This window comes from Dermacentor andersoni, chromosome 3 (assembly GCF_023375885.2).
Source record: "Dermacentor andersoni chromosome 3, qqDerAnde1_hic_scaffold, whole genome shotgun sequence".
NCBI classification, from domain to species: Eukaryota; Metazoa; Arthropoda; class Arachnida; order Ixodida; family Ixodidae; genus Dermacentor; species Dermacentor andersoni.
The window spans coordinates 155,685,972-155,713,638 of NC_092816.1; the positions used below are offsets into that span (position 1 = coordinate 155,685,972).

At 50.9% G+C, this 27,667-nt stretch overlaps 1 protein-coding gene across 2 annotated transcripts in view; it reads left to right on the forward strand.

Moving 5' to 3' along the window:
- The window catches only part of LOC126524583 (uncharacterized), a 141,280-nt gene that overhangs the window by 70,474 nt on the left and 43,139 nt on the right, over positions 1 to 27,667 (forward strand). For both annotated transcript variants that reach the window (XM_050172883.3, XM_055067384.2), the window contains one exon: positions 26,619 to 26,667. The gene's annotated coding sequence lies outside the window, so the exon portion shown is untranslated. The remainder of the gene's footprint in view (positions 1 to 26,618; positions 26,668 to 27,667) is intronic.

Genomic DNA, 27,667 nt, shown 5'->3' on the forward strand with positions numbered 1-27,667 from the left:
CGGCGTGGCCACACTGCGGATCGTTGTGGAAAGCGGCACATATTTGAGACCTTAAGCTGCGGGGAACCACCAGAAGCCACCGACGACCTTCAGGAGTGTAATTGCGTCGGTGCAGCAGCTGGTCACGAATGGCAAAATGAACTGCTTGGCGTCGGAGGGTTCGGGATACAGGGATGGTCGATGATCCAGAAAGATAGTCGAAAAGAGAAGCGATCCACGGGTCACGACGTTGTGCGGTGACAAAGGAGTCCATGTCGAGAGATGACACGGAATGTGCGGAAGTTGTTCCGCAGGCCGAGTCTGGAGGTAAAGGTGAACGAGACAAGGCGTCTGCGTCGGAGTGTGTGCGTCCGCTGCGGTATACGACGCGAATATCGTACTCCTGGATGCGTAGTGCCCAACGGGCTAGGCGGCCAGTGGGATCTTTCAAGGTGGCGAGCCAACAAAGCGCATGGTGATCTGTGACTAAGTCGAATGGGCGCCCGTACAGATATGGTCGGAACTTGCCAAGTGCCCATACTAAAGCCAAGCACTCTTTTTCGGTCACGCTGTAATTGGCCTCAGGCTTCGTCAGCGTGCGACTCGCATAGGCGACTACGTATTCGGGGTAGCCCGGCTTTCGTTGGGCGAGGACGGCGCCGAGACCGACCCCGCTGGCATCTGTATGTACTTCAGTTGCAGCTGACGGGTCGAAATGGCGAAGAATAGGTGGGGAGATGAGAAGACGACGCAGCGTCGCAAAGGCGGAGTCACATGCAGTGGACCAGCAGGAGAGGGCGGCGTCACCGCGTAGAAGCTGAGTCAATGGCGCCATGATCGATGCGAAATTTCGAACAAAGCGCCGGAAATATGAGCATAGGCCCATGAAGCTTCGAAGTTCTTTGATGGTCTGAGGCTTCGGAAATTCAGCGACTGCTCGAAGTTTTGCAGGATCGGGTAGAACGCCATGCTTGGACACAACGTGGCCTAAAATGGTAAGCTCTCGCGCGGCGAAGCGGCACTTCTTGAGGTTGAGTTGAAGGCCAGCGTTCGTTAGACAGGTCAAAACTTGTCTGAGGCGGAGCAGGTGAGTAGGAAAATCAGGCGAGAAAACCACGACATCGTCGAGGTAACACAGACATATAGACCACTTGAGGCCACGCAGCGTGTTGTCCATGAGTCGTTCAAAGGTGGCAGGGGCGTTACAAAGCCCGAAAGGCATCACCTTAAATTCATATAAGCCGTCAGGTGTAATGAATGCGGTTTTCTGGCGATCGGCAGCAGCCATCGGGACCTGCCAGTACCCTGAACGCAAGTCAAGGGACGAGAAGAATTCTGCTCCCTGAAGACTGTCGAGGGCGTCGTCGATGCGCGGCAAAGGATAGACGTCTTTGCGCGTTACCTTATTCAACCGACGGTAGTCGACGCAAAAGCGAATAGACCCGTCCTTCTTGCGAACGAGAACGACAGGAGATGCCCAGGGACTGTGCGAAGGTTGAATAACATCACGGCGCAGCATATCTTCGACTTGGGTGGTAATGACACGACGCTCTTCGGCAGAAACGCGGTACGGTCGTTGACGTAACGGCTGATGTGAACCGGTGTCAATGTAGTGCTGCACTTCCGACGTGCGGCCCAGGCGAGGTTGTGAAACGTCGAATGAATTTCTAAATTTGTGCAGGAGATCAAGAAGGTCGGCGCGTTCGGCAGGTGTGAGGGTATCCGCGATGGCACTCGAGAACGCATCCCTGGACGTTTCCTCAAGCGCGGACATCGAAGACGGTTGGCCGGAGTCGACATCAAAAGAGTCTCCGGGGACGTCAACCAAAGACGAAGAGTCGAGGAGTTCCACGAAGCCAAGGCATTCGCCAACGAGCAACGTAATAGGCGCACAGAGGGGATTGTAAAAGTATATATTGCTGCAGCCGCCAGCCATGTCAAGCGTCGCGAAGGGTAGTGGGAGGGATTTACGGCTCATGAAGACGTCGGACGGTGTGAAGAAGACCGTTGCATCAGCGATGGCATCGCAAGAGACAGGTACGAGGGCGAAGGAGCCAGGTGGAATATCTGTGTCCTCGCGCACGGTAAGCTTAGAAGGGCAGTCGCAATCTTCGTCCAAGGGTGCGTCACAAGGGGAAAATTCAACTTCGGCGCGTGCGCAGTCGATCACGGCTTTATGGCTGGATAAGAAGTCCCATCCGAGGATGACGTCATGTGAGCAGGTGGGAAGAACAATACACTCGACGATGTAAACAATGCCGTGAATAAGCACACGTACAGTACAGGCTGCGTGCGGAGTGACGTGCTGCGCGCTTGCCGTACGAAGCGACAGTCCAGAAAGCGGCGTGGTCACCTTGCGCAGCGAACGGCACAGTTTGGCGGCTATCACAGAAACGGCAGCGCCGGTATCCACAAGAGCGAATGCAGGAACACCTTCTACACAAATTTCGACCACGTTAGCAGGAGAGGCGCGAGGACTTAGACAGTTCGAATGGGGCGCAGTTCTTGCCTCTTGAACTGCGACGTTCAGTTTTCCTGGTCAGGTGGTGCGGGTCGCCGACGCATTGGGGAGAGCGAGCGTCGACGAGGGGATGGCGAGCGACGTGAAGGAAATTCTGGGATGTCAGCACGAGCGTACGGTTGGGGGGAAGGAGCGGCGTATTGGCGAAATGGCTGGCTGCCGTACTGGAAGGGCCGCGAGGCGTCGCCGAACGCTTGAGGGCGACGGCGGCAATATCGGGCGACGTGTCCGGGAGTGCAGCAGGAATAACAGATAGGTCGATTGTCAGGTGTCCTCCAAGGATTAGCTTGCGGTGCAGTCCAAGATGCAGCATGGGTTTCCGGTGGCAGCGGTTGGGACTGGGTCGCGAAAGACGCCCGTGGAGGCCTGCGCACTGCCTGCGCGTACGTGAGAGGCGCGGCCACAGGCAGGACTGGCTGCGTATAGGTGAGAGGCGCGGCGACAGGCTGCACTGCCAGCGCAGAGTTGAGATTCGCGGCTGCAGGTGGCTGATGGTGTGCGGACGGGACAACTTGGGCGACCTCTTCTGAAATGAGGGTGCGGAGCGTGTTTGGAATACGGGAGGTGGGCTCCCGAGTGAAGGGGACTAAAGAAAGTTGGCGGGCAACTTCCTCACGCACGAAGTCCTTGACCCGCTGAAGGAATGAGGATGGGTCGTACATGTTGTCAAGGCTCGCCAATAAGTCGTCGCTTCCCAGAGGACGCCGAGTCGAAGCGCGTTGCTTCCTTAACTCATCGTAACTTTGGCATAGGCTGACAACTTCAGACACAGTGCGCGGATTCCTGGCTAGGAGCATCTGGAATGCGCCGTCATCGATGCCTTTCAGTATATGGCGAATTCGCTCAGCTTCGGGCATTGCGGCGTTGACTCGTTTACAAAGGTCCACGACGTCTTCTATGTAGCTTGTGAACGTTTCGGCCGTCTGCTGTGCTCGGGCGCGCAAGCGTTGTTCGGCGCGCAGCTTGCGAACAGCGGGTCGGCCGAACACTTCCGTAAAGGTTGTCTTGAAGAGCGACCATGTGGGTACGTCACTTTCGTGGTTGTGAAACCACAGTTGGGCAACACCAGCCAGATAAAAGATGACGTGCGTTAACTTGGCTGTATCATCCCACTTGTTGTGTGCGCTCACCCGTTCATATGACGCAAACCAGTCTTCTACGTCTTCGTCGTCTGCACCGCTGAAGATCTTGGGGTCCCGTTGTCGTGGAACGCCGGTGCAGGTGACGGACTGTGGCGTCGGTGCCGTTTGGGATGAGCTGTCGGTCATGGCGGGCGGTAGCGTTCTTGATCTTAGCTCCAGGGTTTCAAGCGACGGGGTTTGAGTCCCAGCACCTCCACCAATTGTGAAAGGGTTTATTGGTGGCGCCTAATGCGAAGGCACAGCGACCGGGAACGGCGAGGCAGCCCGAAACACTGTCCAAACGGACGCCAGCGATCAACAGCGCGAGCGGAGACGAGCCGCGTGTTGGCGATGCGGCTGTGCCGCGAGGCGCGTCTTCTTCTTCACAAATCAATCAATCAATCAATCAATCAATCAATCAATCAATCAATCAATCAATCAATCAATCAATCAATCAATCAATCAATCAATCAATCAATCAATCAATCAATCATGTACTAACCCTCATTCGCATGCTGGCTGAATAGCTCGCCATACTTGCTGCTCCCGTTGACACTAGCGCTAGATTTCCCCCTTGTAGTTGTATCGCAATTCTCAAAGGAAGCTGTCTGGCCGGCGCATGAACGGCGAGATTGCTGCCCGCGAAGCCCGCAATCTCGGAGGCCGTGCCCTGGGCCGACCTTATACGTGCGCTGACCGGGCGTCACGGTTCAGGTTCAACCCCTGCAATCAACGGGCTCCGCGATGCCCCAGAAAAATATGGCGCTCTCCTGCTGGCGATAAGTGCAGCGCCCTTCTTCCATTTTTTTTTCCCATGTAGATCTCGCGACGCCGGAAAGAAACAGAGACGCGCAGCTGGCTTTCTGGCGCACGTCTGCCTTTGGCCAGTGCCGAAGGCGGCTGATACGAGCAAGCACCTTTTCTTTCTTTTTTTTTATCTTGCGCTTGTTTATTTATTAATGTTTTCCCCTGAGCTTCTCGGGTCGACGGAGCCGCCGCTTTGGTACGTGCTGCTGCACTACGTTCGTGAACTCGCTATGGAATAAGCCTGATAGCAAGCAAACAGCTTTCAGGAACGTCCCTCCACTTATCCTCAACCTCGGCTCAAGAAAGTAGCTGGCAGTGCCGACCCTTGGCAGAAATGGTCGCTGCGCTTCATTGACACTTCACGGCGATTCTGGAGAAGCGTAATATCTTCTGCAGTCGAGGGGCGGCGCTTTGCTCAACTTGGAGGAAGTGGAGTAAGTGCTTCCAATCCAGGTCAGTGTGAGAATACGGGGGTCAGAGGACGATACAGTGGATCGTACACGCACGTGTATCGATTGGTCACGTGTTGCTGGTCTTGAACTCCACGAAGCAGCGTGCCTAATAGGAAAGCTATATCGAGACTGAAATGGCTTCGAGAAAGGATCAATTGTCTTTGACGATCAGTGGAAGCAGCACGTGAAATTTTTTTAAGGGGCAAACTATGCAAAAGTTAGTTTACACGAGCGAGAGCGTTCTCAGAGGACGGACGGACGGACGGACGGACGGACGGACGGACGGACGGACAGACAGACAGACAGACAGACAGACAGACAGACAGACAGACAGACAGACAGACAGACAGACAGACAGACAGACAGACAGACAGACAGACAGACAGACAGACGGACGGACGGACGGACAGTTGCGCTTTCTTGCGCTGTGTATCACCATATAAACCACACTTCTCTCTCTTCCCCTCACCGGCCCACTTCCACTTAAACCCGCACCTATTCATAAACTTGCAGTCAGTCTGTATCGTTCTGCCTCACTGTGACAGGGGAAGCGCCGCGCGAGTGCAGACTCCCACTAAGGTTTAGCACGAGAAAACTTCCAGCAGTCTGCAGGTCGAGACCCGACTTGATATCGGGAAGACTTATATGCACACCGAGATGGGCGGCTCGGCCTATAATACGCAAAGTCGGTCGCGCGCTGCGTCGCGTCGCGGTTTTCCTCGGCACACACACACCGAACAGGTTCGGATGGCGTCCGTACGTGTGTGGTCTCGTAGCGTCCCTCAGCGTACCGCGGGTGGACGAGGGAGAAGGTCATTAACCGACCGCTAGTCGAGGAGCAGCACAAGGCGCTGCCGGGACGATCGCGACGCTTCTGCTCTGGGCCGCTAAGTACACCGTTCGGGGCATTCGTAACAGAGGGCGCATACCTCGCGTGTACAGCTTTATAGACATAGGTGTACCGGTTACGCGTCTGTTATCGCAGAAGGCCTTGTCTACCGTCGGCACTGAGCAAACACGTATGTGGAATCGTTTCTACGCGGCCGCGAAAGGGAAACGCTGTGCAGCCCTCTCCAGCAATCTCCGCGGTGATAGAAGTGAGCTTATACATTAACTGCACACGGTCCACAAAGAATCCGCATGGATGTAGGCAAGCGTGCACGGAGTGGGCGCTTGCCTACATCTTTGCCTAAAGGAGGGGACGGCTGCATATTTTGACACTCGCGTTCTTCTTCGGCGTTTCGCCGCTCTCAGCAGTTGGAATATACTTTTTTGTCTAAGATATGGCCGCGCCTGTTAATCTGGCCGTGTGATAAAATTGAGGTCAGTTCTGTGTACCAATTTTCAACAGGGTTTTGTTTCCGGTCCGCACGCAATTTTAGACAATTCTTTATTGCCTTAATTTTTATTATATGATATTTGGAAGATGTTGGCTTCCTTACGCGAGGCCAGCTACACTTTTTCGCATAATATAACGAGTATTTATATGCTAATTATGCAATGACGAGCCGGTACGAAAAAAAAAGAAAAAAAAAAGAAGCTTACAAGGACGAAAAAGTCGGGGGATATAGGTGTATACTAAAGAACGGCTCACAACAGAGATGACATAGAACACATTGGAACGTGTACTTAGGACAAATAGATGCAGGAAAGACAACTATGAAGAGAGACCAACCACCTACTTGCGCGCATCGCTGGAAAATTTGCGTTATATTTTTTTTTTTTTCTGGCACGTCGTCGAGCACTCGCGCTATAATGTGCTCGCCTTCGCACGTGCCACTTTCACAACTCTCGCTTTTGCATCTGCGCATGCGTGCGTGGGCGCCGAGGAAGACGCACGAGTCCAAGGACGGCGCGGCGCGCAAGCTCGGGCGATACGTGGCGATTCTGTTCGCGCTCGACTTGTTTGCTGCAACCCTTGTTCCGCATAGACAACGATCGCAAGCCAGAGGCATGCGCGGGGGAGTAGCGGGGTCACCGACACGATATGCAACGTCGAACCAGCTGCGTGCAGCGGCAGCGCGCACGCAATCGGCATTGCGCGTGTGCAATCGTATAAAGCCTGTACACAAAACGCAGTCCTGCAAACAGAAAAGAAAATGCAAGCAATCGTTGACAATGATTGTCAATCGAGCGAGCGAACGTACGAACGACATTTGAAAACGGACAAATGGGTCAAAGAAAACTACTACGCTGAAAAAAAAAGGAACGCTCGTGTACGTAGATATAGGTGCGCGCTAAGAAAACGAGGTGTTCAAAATTATTCCGAAGTCCCCCGCCACGGCGTGCCTCATAATCGGATCGTGTTCTTTTTTTTTTTTTTCGCACGTAAAACCTCAGAATTTATTTTAATTGATTCATACGAACAGATTAATGAAGGGGAAAAAGAAGGGCGAGACAAAAAAGAAGTCAGTAGCAAGATGCAACATATTTTGAAGAAATATATACCGTACACGGTATTTAGGAAAATAAAGGCAAGTCCTGCGGCACCGTTACGCATTAGTTCATTTAAGCAGCGGGTGCGCGGAAGCGCCTCGGTTTCATTAAAAGCGAGTGCAAGTAACGACAGGGAGGTTAAAAACAGTAGGTTAAAGACAGGGAGGTTAACCAGGGATTACCTCCGTTTGGCTACCCTGTACCGGGGGAGGGACAAAGGGATGCGATAGCTGAGAGAGAAAAAGAACGAAAAACAAAGAAAGAAAGAAGAAACGCACACACACATACATACAATACAGAACTGTTTCTTTGAGCACTGTCACGCAGTCTGCGAGGCCGTTCCTGTAGTGTTACGCAGTGTCACCGTCCCATCCTACGTCACCCAGTGTGCAGTCACAATTTGTCACAAATTCCCGTGTCTTTTAAGTACCGCAACAGCGCATTCACAGCGGGACGCACTGAAGTTCACGTAGACCAATTTCCAAGGATGTTGTTTTCCGTTATTGGGCGCTTTCCCAGTTGGCCTAGGGTGGCTGAGAGGGCTGCTCTCTGCGGGGTTTAAACCAGGGCATTCACAATGAAGGTGTGCGATTGTTTCGTTGCACCCGCAGAAGCCACAAGGTGGACCATTCCGATGATAATGGAGTACGCATTTGAAAATGCGAGTCCAAGCCATAGACGGACTAGAAGGGCCCAACTACGTCGTGGAAGGTCGGGCGGAATACGGAGCTGCAAATCAGAAACGACAACCAAAGAGGACAGGAACGACGAAGGTCACGGAACGCTGTAGGCATCGAGTGCCGCGCCGCTAATGACAACGATCGGAAAGCTCTTTAACACATTCGCGCGCACACGTGCTCCGAGCGAGCAAGCCCCCGAGCAGCGCCCGCGTAGAGCTGCTTCGCTTGCGTGTGTAAGAGCTGCAGCAACTTGCGGCGCAAGATGTCGCTCCGGCGTTGCGCTTTGCAAGATCGTTCTGCCAGACAAGGCGAGCAGTCAGTCAGTCGCGCATTCTCTGCTTCGTGGGTGAGGTGTATACCATACGCGCGAGCTGACGCACGCACAGAAAAAAAAAAAAAAGAAGGATCGGCAACCGTTATGGGTTGCCGCCGGGCCGCCTTTCGCTGAACCGACGGCTTCGTGCCCTCGTCGCAGACCTGCGGCACGCCGCCGAAGCTTTGCGCAAGTGGAACAAAGCAGGCGGCATCGCGGAGCGATTATGAGAGACGAAGGCGCGTGGAGGCGCCGCTCTGGCCCGATTGCCGGTGGAGATGATCAACAGTGCAGGTGTAGGGATGAAGGGTGCCCCCCTCTCTCTGTCTCTGTGTTGCTTATGCATGGCTTTCGATCTCTGGGCGCCCTTGTGTTGCAATCAATCAATCAATCAATCAATCAATCAATCAATCAATCAATCAATCAATCAATCAATCAATCAATCAATCAATCAATCAATCAATCAATCAATCAATCAATCAATCAATCGAACGAACGAACGAAGCCGCTGGATCGAATCCCGGCCACGGCGGCCGTATTTCGATGAGGGCGAAAACACCCGTGTACTTCGATTTGGGTGCACGTTAAAGAACTCCAGGTGGCCCAAATTTCCGGAGTCCTCCACTACGACGTGCCTCATAATCAGATCATGGTTTTGGCATGTAAAACCCCATTATTTCATTTTTTTAAACAAAGAAACAAACAAACAAAGAAACGAGCGAATTCCTTAATGCGAAGGATAATTATGTGCCTCTTAGAGTGGGGAAAACAGTTATTTAGATGATTGTACAAGCAGCGAGCTGAATTCCTCTTGCTTTTGTGCGTTAGACACGATGGGCAGGAGTGCACGAAAGTGTAAATGAGCTACGAGTTTCACAACAATAATCAATTGAAGACCATGGCCATACCTCCGGCGACGTTTGCGATTCCAGAAAAAATGCAGCTTACAAGTTCACAAAAAGATGCGTTTAATAACGATCGAGCGACTGCTGTCCCATGTTTCACTTCGTCTTTCTTTCTTTCTTTCTTTCTTTTTATTTATCTGTAGCTGTGACACCAGCCTTGAAATCCGTCTCACATTCTATGAGCCATCCTTCCTGATGAAATACATGAAGACAGGGTCACGCATTTGCCTCTTCCCCCCCACCACCACGCAGTCAGTCAGCGAAGAGCTTTGCGTGTGATTGTATAGTTTTGGCTCAGCGTTCGCGAGACACGTTCTAAAACGGCTCTGGATGGGTGCTCGGGAGGAAGGAGAGGGAGGGGGCGAGTTCGAAGGGACGTCTGTAATATTACCTCGCCCGGCAGGACGTCCGGCGCGCGGTCGTGTTTGCAAGCTTGTCCGGCCCGGCCGAGCACAGGGGCCAAGGATATTGGGACGCCCACGTCTTTCGATCCAGTAACGCGCGCGCACAAGTAGGTATGCCGCCCACTTCCCTCCGTATAGGTGCATGGGCCCTGTTTATACGCTACACACAATGGGGGCTCTTGCCTATGCAGTGTGCTATAGCATGTAGTATGCGCCCGCGGATGCAAGTGGGTGAGCGGTTTTCGGACGCACCACTCCCGCCAGCCTGCAGCCGACCCGGGCGGAAAAAAAATAGAGAGAGAGAGAAAAAGAAGACAAAGATAAAGAAAGGAGGTTGGCCCCGATTGTTTAACGTCCGGCGTCGAGAGCAGCGGCTTCCCTCCGGAATATGCAGTGCCGCCGGGCGACCTTCGAAGCCAGCGCGCAAAGCATTGAGGCCAGGAATAACGGAACGCGGGCGGAGCTGTTAGCTCTGCTATTTCTCCTTTCATTATTTCTTTATTTCTGTTTCATCCGCCAGACCTACATATATACGCCGCGGTATAAACGCTCGTTTATACGTAAGCGAGAAAAAGTTGCGGTATGGGCGAAGAAAGGGAGAGACGCGGCGGCATCTCGGTTACCTCGACGCGAAAGTGGGACGTGCACGAGCGAGCGCACAGGCTGACTGTTCGACTAGGCTTACGATAATAGTGACTCGGAGGCCGCACACTCGAAGCAAAGAAAAAAAAAAGAGGGGGGGGGGGGGGTAGGAATGAAGAACTCATCTAATCTAACCGAAGTTCGGTATGAACTTACGTGGTATACGCCGAGGTGTGGCGGCACATGCCCTCAGCCCCATTTCAGAGAGCAATTCAATCAGCATCATCATAATCATTATCATCATCATAGGAGCATATAGACCGTGATCGCTTGCAATCGTCGCCGCCTCGTGTCGTCGGCCGTGGACTTTGGCACCCCGCTGGCCGCCTGCAAACTCAGCGCGGGGTGTATACACCACACGCCGAGTTTGTAATAGGCCTACCAAGTTACGCAAATTTAACGCGCCGCTGCGCTCACCGGTACGGGAGGGGCCCGTGTTTCGCTTATTTTTTTTTTTTTCGTCCGCAGCTGTGTACAGTATAGCTGCACGCACCCCAGGCACCGAAAGGAGGTACCAATCAATGCCCGCTCGAATGTTGTTGCGCCTGCTGATATAACGCCCGCGATTCCGAGCCGCCTTTCGTGTATCCTAATTGGAGCCACCGAAAGACTCGCGATATCGACGCCGCCCGATGTGGGCGCCATTCTTTCGCGGGACCGGGCGGTACACGCCAGAAGGCCAGTCGCCTCAAAGGGAGCCGGTTTACGAAAACTTGGCGCGCGGTGGCTTCTTCCATGCAACGAATCCGCGATAGCCACCCGATAGCCATACGCGACCACGGTTCATTACACACGTATGCCGACGTGCTGCGTTAAGGCGATATATACACTGTGTTAAACGTTACAGCACCGCAAATAACGCCCCGCTTCACTGACGCACATCGCGGAGAATTTGAACACCCGCTCTTTGCGCGGAACGTTCGGGGCGGCGTTGGACGCGCGCATCTGCAGTGATGCGCACGTTTCCAACAGTCGACACGCGTCCCTGAGCGTACGTGTATACAACAGGAGCCGCCGGCTATGCCCTATTGTGGGATCTCAGCTTCTTTCTTTTAAAATATCATTTCAAGTTCTTTCTTAGTTTTCGAGGCGTCCGGAAGCTGAGTACAGAAAGATGGTGCTTTGCTGGAAGGTGTTACTCGAGGATGGGGACCAATATAGCAGATCTTGAGGTAAAATGTGAGCGTTAAATTATGGGGTTCAGCGGCCCGAAACTGTGCAGGGTAGGTTGTGAAGGCCTCTTAGTATAGTGAAGGACTCCGGATCAATCTCCGCCTCGTGGGGCTCCTTTTTGGTGCACATTAATACAAGTACGTTCTTGCATTCTGCCCTCATCGAAATGCGGCCGGGGCCACGGGGATCGCACCCGCGCCCCCCCGCGCGTCCAGCAGCTCATAATGCCATAACGACCGAGCCATCGCTGCATGAAACTAAGCAGCGGTATAAGCGCTATTTGTTTTAAAGCGGTTAGGATGAAACGCGCGCCGTGCATTGTAAAACTATATGGCTAAGCTTTGGCCTTCTTTCTATCTGAAGACGACTTGATCTGGAAGCTGTATACATATATAGGAGTAAGCCATGGGAAGTTGTTGTAGGCTGTACTGCCATGACCGCTGGATGAAATGCGGCTGTGGTAACATAACCGCGACACGGGAACGGTGCATCCGTACGCAGCGACAGTTTGACTTGAGTGAGTTGGTTCATTTTGATGGAGGGGACAAGCAGCGCGGAAAAAAAAAAAAGAAAAGATGAGGACGACACAGAGAACGAGCACGACCGAACCGAAGCTGATGCTGTCGTGCTCGCTTTTCGAACGCTCCTCGCTTCCGTCCACGCCGGTACGTACGCCATCAGCAGTATACTACGTAATCAATATGACGGTCCCTAAGCTTACGTCGTCGTCGCGCGCTTCTTCAACGGCTTTCAACCATAACTCGTTTCCGGCAAGTCGAATTCGAAGAGGCACGCCGATTTCGCGTCCGGAAAGTGCTTATATAGAATTTCTTCTGAGGAGAAACGAAAATAGGTTTGGCCCCGCGGAAGCGCGAAGAGCAAAGGCCAATCGCTTCGTCGTCCTTGGCTCCTCCGTAAAGGCAACTCAATCTTGTTGACCCGCTCCGGCTGCAGGTACGCGTTAGCTTGGCTCCAGCGTTTCGGAAACCGCAAAAGAGGCACACACATAACACCTGTCTGATCCCGTTTGGTCGGCCCCGAACTATAGCTTGCAACGTCACTCATCGTACTGCGTATAGGCGTGGCGTTCAAGACGCGGAACTCGTCACAGCAACGCCTTTATCGATGGCAACGTCGCGCAGGGCGTCTGTGCAGTCCGTTCCATCTCAGCTATGGCAGGGTCTTTTTTTTTTTTTTTTCCTTCGTCTCTATCTTTTCCCGTCAGCAAGCGCAATCTTCGGTGCTGCAAAATTGCGGCAATAAGATTGAGTAAGCCCTAGCTTTTTGAGCCCCGTAATAACAATAACAAATACGATAATGATGAAGGCAGGGTTGGGGGAGGTGGGCGGGGGAGGAAGTAAAGGGCGCTTCCGGACGCGCCAGCCGACACGGTGCTGAACGGGGGCGCTGGCGTTGGGACGGACAGCCGCCAATTCCAGAAACGCAAGGGGAACAAAAAAAAAGAACAAGAATACAGCTAAGTTCGGCTTTTCTTTCTCTCTCTCTCTCTCTCTGCAAAACAATGTCGCCCGTTGTCCCAAAGAGCGTTCTATATGGGACACGCTTAGATATATAGAGATATCACCACCGGAACGGCATCCTCTGTGCCGACGTGTGTGGTTCTCAATGACCCCGCTGCGACATACGGCGTACGTATAACGAGCGAATCCGGAGCGCGTCATTCTCAAAATCCGTACGCTGCTAGTTTCCGTTCCCCCGCTTCTATCGTTGCCACGAGTGTGTTATGCACACACGCACACACCGCTGGCAATCGGTCCGCCATACGCAAGTCGAGCAGACGCCATCTGTCTCGACGTCTGTTGTCTTCGTACGACCGTGCCTCCGAGAGCACCGCGTCGCCCGATGCAGTAGCCGCGCTTTCCTTTTGTTCTTCCGGCGACCCGGACCGCAAAAGCCGAGAGCGGTATCTGTACGACGCGGCTGTCACCGTCTGACACCGACTTGACACTCGGGAGAGAAAAAGAGATGGAATAACAGAGGCTGCGGCAAAGAAAGGTCCGGCTACGGCGCTACAGCGCAGGTCGTTCGAGAGAGTGAGAGAGAAAGGAGAGAGAGGGAAGGCCACTCAAGACGAGACACAGTGCGGCGCGTAGTTTAGTGTGCGTGTGTATGTGTTTGTATACTTGGCATCCCAGGGGCGGCCCGATCTGTCCGGTCTTGTCCCGTCTCCGGCGCTCGCGTAAATACGTCGGACCGGTTCCCCGCGGAAGTGGGCCACCGCCGCCATTCCTTCCAACAACGCGTGCTGCTGGCTCGCAATGCTGGCTTGCGCACGCTGCTGCCTCCTTGTCGGAACCGTGCCCGAAATTCGCGCCGCCTTTCTTATAGCAAGGAGAGGCTTTCGAGGACCCGTTCTTCTCGTGAGGGGGGGGGGGGGGGGGCGGCAAACTCCCGCGGTGTAATTTACAGCTCGCGCGCGTACTGCCCCGCCGTCGAGACGAGATTCGGTGGCACTTTCGGGCGAAGGCAGCGGGCGGTGCTGTCAAGCTGGCCACTTCAGTTGGAGAAAAACAAAAGACGAGTGATCGAGTCTGTGAACGCCACGGTTGTGAGTCGACGAATGGGTAACGTTGTGGGTCGTTGCAGCACTATGAGGCTCGTCTTGAGGAGTCCAATGTTAACTGTCCTCGAACTCCCTCCGCCGCTTCACAGCATTTCATTAAGGGGTGTTGTGAGAACCGAGGACCAGACGGTGCTCACAGAAGTACCAGAAGATAGATAGATAGATAGATAGATAGATAGATAGATAGATAGATAGATAGATAGATAGATAGATAGATAGATAGATAGATAGATAGATAGATAGATAGATAGATAGATAGATAGATAGATAGATAGATAGATAGATAGTAAGATAGATAGATAGATAGAGAGAGAGAAAGAGAGGAATAGGAGTTGAAAGAAAGGGCGGTTAACCAGAATAGCGTTCCGGTTAGTTACCCTGCGTCAGGCATAGGTCGGAATACTCGCCCACGAGTACGGAGACTCATACTCCATCCGTCTAACAGGCGCGAGATAGAGCTTTAGTAAGCGAGGAAGGGTGTGATTAGACATGGGGGGCTCACATGTGAGCGGGGATGAATGCCGGTTAACGTGAGTTCGAACAGAGGCTAGTAACGGTGACTCTCAAGTTGTCGTGACCGGCTGACGGCGAGCGTGAATGGACGTGATTATTTATGTGAGCGACTGCCACTTGGTGGGAGGGCACGCAAGTGTGAGCGCGTGTGCTGGTGTGAACGCAAGTGACCATATAAGAAGGCGCGTGAGTGTTTGTGGGTATCATTTGGCGTCAATAGGAACGGGAGTGAGTTCTGAGTGAGTGCTCATGTGTTTGAGTGAGTACATAGCCTACAAAAATATTTGTCAATGCGTAGGGAGTGAGTATGAGCTTACTCTGCCGAGGAGGAGGTACGAATAGCTTGAGTGGAAGAGTTCCTTTCGATCAAACAGTGCTCGGGCCCTCCACGTGTAAAGGTGCGTGCTAAGCCAATGTCCCGCACGCCATTTATTAAAGCTCTTTTAAGGAAACCATGAATCGGTCAGCCTGGGCGCTGTACTAGCCGGCTGGGTCTGGCGACGTGCTCGCTTATCCGTGAGTTTAGCTGAGCAGCTTCAGCTCAACTAAAACACGCGCCTTGAATCGCAAAAGAATTTGAATCTTGATATTCGAGAAAGAAAAAAATTTCGTTGCTGGTAACGTAGCTTCCCAGGCAGCAGAAAAAGTTTAGTTGGATCATCATCACGCCGAACAGCACCTCAAATTTCATGTTCAGGCTAAATGTACCTTGCCCCCTGCCCCCCTATATGTATTTCGGTCAGCTGTACCAGGCTGGAAGCTTACAGTACATGTATACAGGCGCTCGCCTTCTATTGCTATGTACGAAAAATGTGGCGCGTGATTATATAATTTTCCACTTGTCAGGAAATTGTTTGCCCGTCAACACTGTGGCTTCGGGCGCAGACAGACGGCTACGGAGCTACAATATACGCTCACCGCCGTTGTTTCCCATGAAATTGAAACGCATACGTAACGGACCCGAAAGGTTCACCACACAAGCGGGTGACTGCTCTCTGTAAGGATGCAGGACGTACAACGACCGCGAGCTGCGGTGAAGCTCCTCCGCAGCGCGTGTAGGTTTGGGCGAGTTTCACATTAACTCCTGGAGTACGTTATAACATGCGACGGTTCAGAGTCGCTACTAATAGTTACCCACGTAGAGCGTCGTATACGTTCATCGACGACCGGCACGCACCTACTAGCACGTACCCCGTGACCCAACTTGGTATTAAAGAGGTTCATTAACGAGAAGCACACTGCTTCCAGTCGGCGTCGAAAAGGTTCATTGAAGAGTGGCACATACCCTGGGATCATTTGTAAGTTTCGTAAGGGATCTTTTATGAGTTTTCCGTAATTAAAAAAAAATCGAAGGTTGCGGATAACGTAATTGTAGTCCTTGAGCTGGGTTATCCAGAGAGGCGGACATTACTAGCGCGACAAATTGAAAGACACATACAGTTCACTAAAAGAGCACTAATTCACTTCTCAATTAATTACTTTACGGTACATAGTGCAATTTGCGAGTTGTAGCGGGTGAGTTTGGAAGACGCGTTCATTTGGAATGCATTTTCAGAATGATACCTGTTTTGGAGATGTGCGCTATCAAACTCGCCATAAGAATGCACTGATGTTCCGCTTACCTTTTTAACGAAATGGTCTTTTATGCACCGAAGCGTAACAGTAACTCGAACGCCCATGTATTTCGTCCCACAGTTTGGGAAAGGATATCTCGGAACTGGTCTCATCCTAGAGTTTCATTTTAAGTGGGTATACGTCTTACAAGTTCACTGGCTACAATTCGTAACTAGCAATATGGGCCGTAACATAATAAATTAAAACTTAATTAGTGTTTTTGTTAACTACTTGAATATTTATTTTGATTTCTGATGTTAGTACTGTCCGCCTCTTCCAATAAACCAGCTCAAGGACAAGAACTATGCTATCTACCGCAGGCGATTTTGAAAAAATTCTGGAAAACTTAAACATTATCACCCCGTATATCGAGCGTCGCAACGCCAGTGAACCTTGCCGGTATCGAAGGGATTCGTTCAAGAGCGGCACGTAGCTACAGACTGCGACACACTCAGTGACCCAAATTGCTCCCACTGATGGTTCCTAACCCCGTTCCCTCAGCACAGCCGCCCGATGCGATGCCCATTCGTACTTGGTCTACCCCTGACCCAGGTTGCTGGGAAAACGCTTAGATACAGATAGGCAGCCCGCCCTCGAAAAGTGTGTGATTCATCTAAACACTGCTAATCGCATTAAATAGAAAGAATAATTAAAAAATACGAAGATAATGAGCACTCATCTACATTTAAATTTAGGTGAAACAAGTTTATGTAGTCGAAATTATTCCCGACCGAGTCCCCCACTACGGTGTGCCTCATAATTAGATCGCGGAATACGGACCCAGGTGTACGCGTTGTCCGCTTCGGCGCCGTTGAAAAGCGGCAAATTGGAAAACTGCCAGCGTTGCAGCTTCACCAAGACTGCTGCGCGTTTACAACCAATTCAGTTACAGCGAAATTTTGTTCCGGTAGGTACTTAACCCTGCGATCTTCTGGAAGCACATAACGACGCCTCGACGGTTTGAAAGTATGTCCGCATTTTCATCCGGTGTTTTCACCTGCGTTTCAGTGCAGCTTCGAGATTGGTTTAATCTGAACATCTGGACATCATCGGCTGTATACTATGAAGAAAGCCAGATGCGCGCCAGCAGACGTCGTCAGCCCGACACTTTATCGCTCCGAAGACTATCTGTTTCTGGAAAGGGGGCCACCCGAGACGACACCGCGTGGCACGTTCCTTATTGCAACCGCGCTGCCACGAGCCGAGTTTCGCAAGAGGTGGCACCGTCTGAACACTGTATACGCGAGCCCTGTCAAGCGCGCTGCATGGGGGCAAGGTGAACGGGACGGCGGGTGGTCAGGCTCCGAAGCAACCGAGGAGTTCGTGTGCAAGTGGCGGAAACGTGGCCAATAAAGTGGGTCAAGGAAGGAGAAGATGAAGAAGAAGTAGAAGAATACCATAAAGAAGAGGAAAAAAGGAAGAAACGGAAGACGAAGAGACTTCTGCTCCTAAATAGCCGATATCACTTTGTCAGATTCGACTGCAGGATTAAGTATACCTGTCATACCAATATTTGGGGCCTCAATGTTATAAGCTTTTAGCCGTAGTGGTGTTTCTTTGGCGCGGTGTATGATTGTTTTGAGCCCACCAAAACTGTTAACGAGTTAATTGCTAATTTTATCTAGTTCTTCTCTTTCTCTCTCCTTCTGCAGCTCCTCTCCTCATCCTCTGTGCGATGGCCATTTGAACGAAATGAATTTATTCTACAAGTTATTATTGATCGCGGTCTTTTATTTCTCGCCCTTGAACTGAGCTCTCATCATTTTGTTTGAATTACTGTGAACGGCCAACCACGCGCGCGCTATTATCGTTTCTTTTTTCTTCTTTACTTTTCCGTTTATCTTCAGAATGTTCTTTTTTTTTGCATGTTGTCTCTTGCCGCTCGACTCTCGGCCTATTTCTTTGTGTAGGCACGTGCCGTACTACAGCACTACCACCACCACCACCACCACCACAGCCACTATCATCATCATCGTGATCACCAGCGCCGAATCGCCATTTAAAGTACGTTCCTGCGTGCCCTGCCCCTCTTGGCACGTCACTACCGCTGCAAGATAGCGAACCCGCTACCTCGCACGCAGCAGCAGCAGCAGCGTGCCGCATCGGAAGCCGCTCCCTGCTTTCGCTGGAAGCGAAAGTTCGGTCATTTCGAGCGCGTCGAAGGGTATGCGCGGAGAAGCTCTCGCACGCGAGATTTTTTTGTGGGCCACATGATTTTGCGCGCCACCGACAACCAACAATTGCAACGGATGCCATCTGTCTGGCCAGCAGTTTTCTTGGCTTTAAGCTAAAAGGCGCGTTCTGTGAGCGAAAAAAAATTCGACCTTTTTCAATGCCCAAGAGTTGGCACAATTTATTAAAGAAGTATTCGTCAAGAAGTCACACGCCTATTCCTAGCCATTGCTGAGGTCATGCACGATGAGATGTTTCTATAGTATCGCATGGTGGTAGTTTGTACTATACGTAAATGAATGATTTTATAGACGGTTTCACTCGCACGATAACAGCAGCCAGAATACGGCCCTAAGAAACTTCCAGTCACGGCCGTTATCAGTCTACTGCGCCGGAACACAAAGCGCGTTTTTAAGTTGTTTTAATATGTGGAAAGCCTATTTTTAAGTTGTGAGATAAAAGACATACGCATTATGCCTCAAGACTAATACATAAAATTGTTGTATAACTTACGGCAACGTGCAGTTGTAAAATTGTCGTTATGTACAGAGGAAAAATGTTCAAAATCTGTGGGCTTAGATATTAACGCACTCCTGCTACTCATTACCTCAGCAAATGCCTTTCTTACTCGCTAAACTTAGCGGGCTACGTCAATGAACAAAACCGGAAGCCGTCCAGGGCCTATGTTTGTAAGCAGTGAAATGGTCTATTTATTAAGAAAAGGGAAGGGGCCCGAAGGTATATAAAACGACCGTATGTACGCGGCGGTGTTACCTTCCAAGAAGCGTGGCTCAGCCCCAGGCCCAGGCGGGTTGCCCGATAAGTTTTTATCTAATCTTCTAGGAACGTAATTCGTCTCACTTTCATGTGCGTTATTAGCCGCTGTTTCGAGAACTTCGAATTTCCGGTTACTTCTCGCAACGGTCGCATGTGCTGATACCCAAGCGCGATCTATCATCAGTTCGTCCAGAGGAATGGAGGTCAATCACGGTTCTCAATACTGATTACAAAACCTTAACAGATGTTATCGCTCGACGTTTGGGAAACTTGACTATCAGGAATGCTCGGTACCTGGCAGAGAGATACACAGTCTCTCGTTCGTTACGCGTGATATGACATACATGCTGACCAGGTCGGCACGTGGTCTCTTAGTTTAACTAGATAAAAAAAAAGCATTCGATTGCCTTGAACGTAGCTACATATTTAGTGTAGTAACCTAGTTTAGCTTTTCGTCAAACTTGTTGAACTTATTAGGAATGCCTACTCGAATATCCGAACTACATTGTTTCTCGATGGTCGTGAGAGTGCACCATTTCCCGTTGCTCGTGGCATTCGTCAAGGTGCCCTCTATCCGCAGTGCTCTTTGTGCTCAGCCTTGAGCCATTTCTGCACTCTGCTAATGAGAGATCGGTTACGTGCGCGGCTTCCCATCGCCTTGGAACAGTGTTGTGAAAGCTCACAGCCTTCCCCGGTGACACCCATACTTTCTAGATAATAAACAGAATGCTGCACTTGCCTTCACCGTGGTGCATTCCTCATTGTGTTATTAACGTCATCATCATCATCCCTCGTCCCACCTTTACGGCCCTGCTTCCCCTCCCCCTGTGCAGAGTACAGCAGGCTATATAGTATTCCTGCTCAGGCCGGCCTCTCTGTCTCCCATCAGAGAAACCATCCCTCTCTGTCGAAAAAAAAAAAAAGCACTCACACTTGTACCATTAAAGACATATGCAACTACAATACAGATTTATTTCTCTTTGTGGGAAAGAGTTCCAAATCATAAAGAGCGAGCGCTGAGCAAAAAGCTGCTATCTGCAGGTTGAAAACTGCCCGGCGCGCGTCGGTCACATCTTATTCGGACAGATGCACAGCATACGCAAAAAGCATAATAGCAACACCGACGATTGTTTGAGGACAGTGATTGAAGTGCGGTGAATGCGCTTTGCGTTCATCGGTCAAAACTCAAGCAGAGTTAAAGAAAAATAAAACAGTTATATAACATAGACAATTCTACGGAAACGTACACCCGGCGTGGTTGCTCAGTGGCTATGGTGTTGGGCTGCTGAGCACGAGGTCGCCGGATCGAATCCCGGCCACGGCGGCCGCATTTCGATGGGGGCGAAATGCGAAAACAGCCGTGTACTTAGTTTTAGGTGCACGTTAAAGAACCCCAGGCGGTCGGAATTTCCGGATCCCTACACTACGGCGTGCCTCATAATCAGAAAGTGGTTTTGACACGTAAAACCCCATAATTCAATTCTACGGAAACGTGCATGCTTCGCTAGGCCAATTAGCATCAGCCTGAAGGACTCATCAGGATTCAAAGCACAGTTTATTTACAAGCATGCGTAGTACAAAGACGGGTGATGCATGAAAGGATAGATGCACTCACCAAGTTTAAATAGCCCGCATCGTGGGTCGCGTTCACGCTAGATGGCAGGCACGATGCCAATTAACGCTGCAAGAACTGCAGGAACGCACCACTGCTGCTGTGACGCACATTGAGGGAAACATGTTACCGAACGCATGGATTACCGTTTGCATGTGTTCCGGGTCACCGAATGCGCACGCATTGAAGGCTTACAGAATGTACCAGAAACTTGGTGAGTGTGCCTATCCTGTCATGTATCACTCGTCTTTGTACGTCGTATATTTGTAAATAAACAGCGCTTTGAAACCCGATCAATAATTTAGGCTGAGCCCACAGGCATTCATATAAGTAACGGGAAAACGTAAGATTACCCAGTGAAACTGGTCACAATATAATTATTATACACTTTCAAATAAGTGAAGCTGGTTAATCAGTATCTCCTTTGAGAGCTGTTCAACAGATATGTTATTTTCATTAAGGATGTGAGGGTACCTCGGTGCACCACATATTGCCTGTTTGCAATATGTGGTGCAAAAGAAAGGGGGCGGGGAGGAGCGGGTTGACACCATTGGATGGTTGTCGCGTATCATAAACAGGTGTAGGACGGTTAAGTCTGAACAAGGACAAAGGAAATGTCGGTATTACCTAGAACTGCGCTTTTTTGCTCATGCACGGTCAAGAACGTGTAGGGATACAACTTGGTGACTTGAAGGAGGCGGAAAACAGTGAAATATGGGTAAGTGCGTGTGTACTGTGGTGCGTTCGCGTTTAAACTTATCACTCGTGAATATAGTGAATTATAGAAGTGTTTCCTCACTGCACCCTTCGGACATCGAGTCTGCTGGTTCGCGGCTTTCAGCTCGCTCGAACGTGGTCCCCGTGCAGGCAGCGTTGAAGACTGGCAACATGCACCACGCATTCCACGCGTCGTTCAGTTTCACTGCCGCGGCCGTTAAACTCCTTTACCTGACTTCCAGCGTGGAGTCAGTATAACGCGGCGTCACTCACTCACTCACTCACTCACTCACTCACTCACTCACTCACTCACTCACTCACTCACTCACTCACTCACTCACTCACTCACTCACTCACTCACTCACTCACTCACTCACGAACGAACGAACGAACGAACGAACGAACGAACGAACGAACGAACGAACGAACGAACGAACGAACGAACGAACGAACGAAGCGTTTATTAGAAACACCACGCAGATAAGTCGCTGTCTATTCGAATGACATAAACACAAGGCAATTGGACAGGCAAACATAAGCGTGACGTCATCAGCAGGCGCTATTGGATTACCGCTAAGTGCCAACCGACGATGCCAAAGGAAGGCGTCGACGTTGGCAGCCTTTCTTGATCGCATCCATGCATCGACTCTGTTGTACCAACTTTGCCGACGACCGCTAAGTATCGCTTTTGAAGTCGCGTCTCGTATGCGCACGTTCGCAAACTAAAGTCTTTAGGCCATCGCTTCAAAAAGTCTAACTTTAAATTCTTTCTTTCTTTCTCTCTTTTTTTTTTGTTAGCACCGATGCGCAACGTGTGGAATTGCCGCAATTCATTTAACGGTCGAACAGAGGCATGTATACCTTGTACCAGTTGATTTCAAACTTGAGAATGTTTGTTTTCCTTAGTATCGGTGGTCTTCATACTTTGCTGCTCCCCACTGTAACGTCGCCTGCGCGTTGAAACATATAAACGCATGTTGCTAGGGTAAGTACGCCGACGGATTTCCATCGCGTGCCTGCAGTCATTAACGGCGCACCCGTACACCATCACGGAGTGACAGATCGTATATACCGCACAATCGAGTCTCACCCGATAATAACCCGTCGTCGCTCGCGCGTGCTCGTACATTTATACCCGAGTACACACGTATACGAGCTCGAGCAAAGGATTGGCAGCGCCTGAAGCATCGATGACACGCGTCCCATGGAAAGCCAAGAAGTTCGGGCTCGCAAATTTATGCGAGCGAACGCGCGTGCCGTGTGCATTCCCGCCGTGCAAGAGGGCGACGGGGCGCGTTGCCAAGTCGGCCTGGCGCGCGCGCGCGCGCGCATGCATGTCCGAGAATGGAGGCACACTCGATTGCAAGCTTGTCTTCGGCGCGAAGAAAAAGAAAGGACAGCCGGTGATACAACCGACGATTAAACGCCTGACCCCGAGGCAATGGGAGCCGTGCGTGCAGCGGATGTGTATATACGCTGTCCTCTATGCAGCGGTGGACCGCGAAGGCTCAATAAAAGCAGCGCGATCTTTTAGAACCAAGGACGTCTAATTTGTTGGCTGCGCGCTCGTATAACGGCCATATAAAGGCTCTGTATAAGACAAGCTATGTGCTTCTTGTGTGTGAGAGAGAGAGAGAGAGAGCAAACATCATTTGAACGGCTGAAGTCAGAGCGGAGCTATACGCGTTGTCTTCCGAGGGTGCTGTGGCTGCGAAATGCTCTTGAATGCGGTGCTTGAGCTGATAACTATTTTAGGTCCCGCGCTTAAGAGGGCTGTTCCATATATGCCGCCTCGGCCGGGAGCGCCGCTGGCTAACACGAGCTCCCCGAGGTTAAGCTTGTGCCCCTATATGCACAAGTAGCCAATAAAGTGGGTGGGAGCTTTGATGGCCGCCAACGTAGCTTAGTCGGTGTGCAAGCGAAGCAGGCAGCAATGCGGAAGGCACGGGTTTGCCTCGCACATACCTGCGGCAAGTTTGCTTTTACACTTTCATTTGCATTTTACCTAGTTATTTCATGATTTTGATTACACATTATAATTTCCTCATGCTTTCTCTTGTTTCACTGTCTCTGTTCCTCGTATAGTTGGCACTAAGAAAAAGAAGTGTCATGAGCCATTCCATTCTGTGAAGGTGGTTGACCAGCGAAGCTGTTTAGCACACGACACAGGTGACACACGACACACGACACAGGTGACACATAATTTTGAACAAAGGCACGAACTCATTTATTGTCTCGATGGGGGGCCATCGTGAGGAATAGCACGCACGCTCATTTATAGCCTGGATCGGTGGTCATTATTTCACTCGCAACTGCGATCACATTTTTCGATACTGTCAAAACGATGCACGTACGCCGCTGGGTGGTCGGTTGGGCCGGATCGGTGTGGCATTGCAAGGGATATGTCTGCAACACGGAACGCGTAAACCGCTCCCTTTTCGGTACCAGCACATGCACATTGAAATCACCAACAACGACAACAGGGGTAGTGCCACCGGACCTAATCCACGCAAAGTGAGTAGCCATGAACCTTACGGGACTACGAGAGCGTAAACTTTATTTTCAAATCAATAAGATTTGAGACCGGCATCTTTTTAGTGGGTCTTGGCACCCGCCGCAGACGCGGTTCCGAGACCTTGTCTCGAAGCGGCTTCCTCGGCCCGCTGGACGGCCCAGAGTTGTGCTGTCAGGTTCGAGCTGAGCAGTGCGGTCATCCAGCGCAACCGGAGGCTGGCGGTGGAAGAGACGGAGGGGTCGGCACTGCCCAACTTATTTGTTAACTCCTGACACTCCCATAACATGTGATTAAGTGTGGAAACGACGCCACACGATGTGCATCTGTTTGTAGTATACGTGTCTTGATACATGGCGTGCATGAGTCTGGGGTTTCTGTAAGAATCCGTTTGTAATTGTATGAAGTGTACTGCTTGCGTCCTGTCTAACCTAGCGTGAGGGAATGGGTACACGCTCTTTGTAACTGGTAGTTTGTCGTGATGTCATGGAACCTGGTCATACGATCCTCCCACGCCCAGACGTTTGCAGTACCCCGCGGGTGCTCTTCCTCCGATGATGCTCGGTGAGTGAGGCCTCGAGCAACGCGGTGGGCCGCTTCTTTGGGGCTGCTCAATCCAGTGTGTGCCGGGATCCATAGCAAGTGCCTTCGGTTATCGAAGTCGGCCTCTCCCTGGTGTATGGGATGTCGCTGGAGTATGTGATACGCCTCTTGCGAGATACGCGCATTCGCAAAATTGCGAATTGCCGTTTGCGAGTCGCAGATCACGTATGTAGCTTTGGTTTGTGTGAGGGCCAGTAGTGCTACGGCCGCTTCCTCTGCCGCTTCGGTATGTGCCGTGTTCACGGTGACGCTCGTGAGGTGGTTGCTTCGGTGGCTAGGAACTGCCAACATGAAACTCTTCCTGTCTCGATAACGGGCTGCGTCGGTGAAGACCGCCTTCTTGTTGTTGGAGTAACTTTGGTTCATGTGCTGTGCCCTGGCTTTACGTCTCCCGGTGTGGTGTTGGGGGTGCATGTTGCGAGGCAATGGGGGTACATATAGTTGCTCGCGTATGGTTCCTGGAATTTCTGCTTTGATGCTGAGCTGCGTGTGGTATGTGATGCCGAGCTTTACGAGCACGTGTCTGCCCGGGCGGGTTTTGCATAGGCGCTCGAATTGGGACACTTGTTGCGCCTCCACGAGTTCGTCGAGCGTATTGTGTAAGCCTAGTCCTAAGAGCTTGGTGGTGCTGACTCCGGGCGCAAGTCCCAACGCACATTTGTACGCCTTGCGTATGAGGGCGTTGAGCTTGTTTCTTTTCGCTACTGTCCAGTCGTGAAACGCTGCCGTGAACTTTATTTGAGAAATGACGAAGGCTTGTATTAGTCGTATGACGCTACGAGTCATTGCGTTTTTTTTTCTTGCTTACACGGGTATGAGCCGTTGCTCAGGGAGGTATGAGCAATTGATGATAGCAGTTTTCGACATGCTGTTCTGTATGTTGTATTCATGATTAGAAAGAAGCATTGTTCGTTTCACTTGGCTGATTGCTTGTAGCCTCTGCCTTACGGGCCTATGAGCCATTGCATTTTTTTTGTGTTTCCTTGCAAGAACACGAATGCTTGTGAGGGTATGATCAATTGACGATGATAGTTTTTTGTTCGCGGAGAACAAAAATACATGGAACCCTAGCCGTATACAGCTTCGCTGTAAAATGGAACCACTTAGATCCATTTGTTCTTTTCGCTTAATACTATTCTTTGTCGTATTACTCGAAGCACAGCCACTTATCCAGCGGCAGCTGAAAAAGTCTTTCGCAAGTGGCACAACTCGCTGCACTGCCACCGGTATTGACCAACTGCGAACGAGAGATCAACGCGTGTCACAAAGTGATGCAATATTCGCAGTGACGCAGTGAGTGACGCCAGCAGTTGCGACATGCTTGTATAAGATATTATCCATCTGTAGCAGCCGCTGAATTCATGCCCATCGCACGGCCAAGGCGTTTGCGGGCGACCTCCAATTACCCGTTTCTCGTGTTAAGTCCTACGCTCCTATGCTTGCAAGTTTTCCAATCTCGTAGCACAACATAGTTATCTGCCGTCCTACAGACGGCGCTTCTCTTCCCTTGGCACCCGTTCTGTTGGCAAATATACGTGCACACGAGCAATTTCGCTGTCGTCACTGCCTTGTTTTGCAGTCGATGCGAACACTTGAGAACCGGCATGCCTACCGTCACGATCGTCGTTGCTTTTTGCTTGCGCAAGCGTTGGTAGTCTGTATAGCAAACACCAACAGCCAATCAAAGTGTTTTCTTCGTTGATGTGCTGAGCACTTCGTATATTGTGTGCGTGTGCGCATGCAACCGTTTGGGGACCTTACGGGGAGGAATTGTATCACCTCGGAGGGCAGTTCTGCTCCTTAGTGAGGTGCATATGTCGAGTGAACGAAATGCTGGCTTTAAGACACGTGTATTGTTTGGAGATGTGTTCACAAAGGTGAACGTGTGTACCAGGTTTAGAAAGAAAATCAAGCGTAGACAATACTTAAAGTGTGGTGGGGAGCTGTCACTTTGTTTGACCCGAATGTCCTGGCAAGCGCACGTGTATATATACCCGCGTTTAACCGTTGTCCTTGGGCGCATGTATAACACTTGCACTTTAATACTTGCACGGACAGTAATGCAGATTGTTCTTTTACAGGTGACGTCCGTGTTGCCCTCATGGACTAGGCGCAGGGCTGGTGCAGGTGGTAAGATCGCTTTCGCTGTATTTTTTTATGCATATATACAGAAGCACAATAAGTAATCACGTACACCAAATTTGATTGTGCATTCGACTGGTCGCATTCTAGCGCCACAGAGTGCTCGCGCCGTGCGGTTTATAATATTCGGCGCGCCAAAATCAAGCTTTGCGAGTGCATTCGCTTGGTTAATTCAGAGCGACGCGCGTTCCAACTCAGAGCGCTCGCAAGCGCTCTCACGAAAAGTCTTACGACCGAGGTGCGACAGAAACCCGATTGCGTGGCTCCTCTGATTGTCCTGGGAGCAGCTGAACGTTCGACTGGGGCAGGTTTTGGAATGTCCCATAAGAGTATAGCAGGCAGTGTACGTCTGGCATAAAACTTCAGTTTCCGGCAAAGCTTGTTGAGGCACTGAGCGGCCCCAGATCGAATGGTCCGGGCTGCCCAGCTTTTCACTGATTTCTTTATTGACGCGTCGCAATATGCCGCTCTTGGAGTTTAGGAGTGGTGAGAGAGGCTTCAACGCTCGGCTCTACCACATGGTATGACGTGAACGTGAGTGTGCGAAATGTGTTTGCACGAGCGCGTTTTGTCGGGTCACATTACTTTTACGTCTATTGGATGCACAGTGCCCACAGCGCATTGCACTATTGTTTTGTCACCTTCCATCTACGTGTCCCATTTTGACCCTGCACCGCGGCGAGAAGTAGGAGGGTATCGACACTTGCTTTCGAACGACTTTTCCTCCTCTATCTATCAACTCTCCGCCCTGGTATATCTCTTTCTCTACCTGCCTTTCGTTACTTTCTTTCAGATCTTTCCTCTCCCAAGCGAACTTTAACATTTTCAACCGTGATGCGAACTCAGTATCGGAATAAAAATAAAATATTTCCCCTCTCTCTGTTTTAATGAACCGTGTATATATAACTTTCTAGCTCAAGCCTTAGCGCTTGCATAGTTTAATCGGACTTGTGTTTCCACACAAAACTAGCCAGGCGGTATAGTTCTA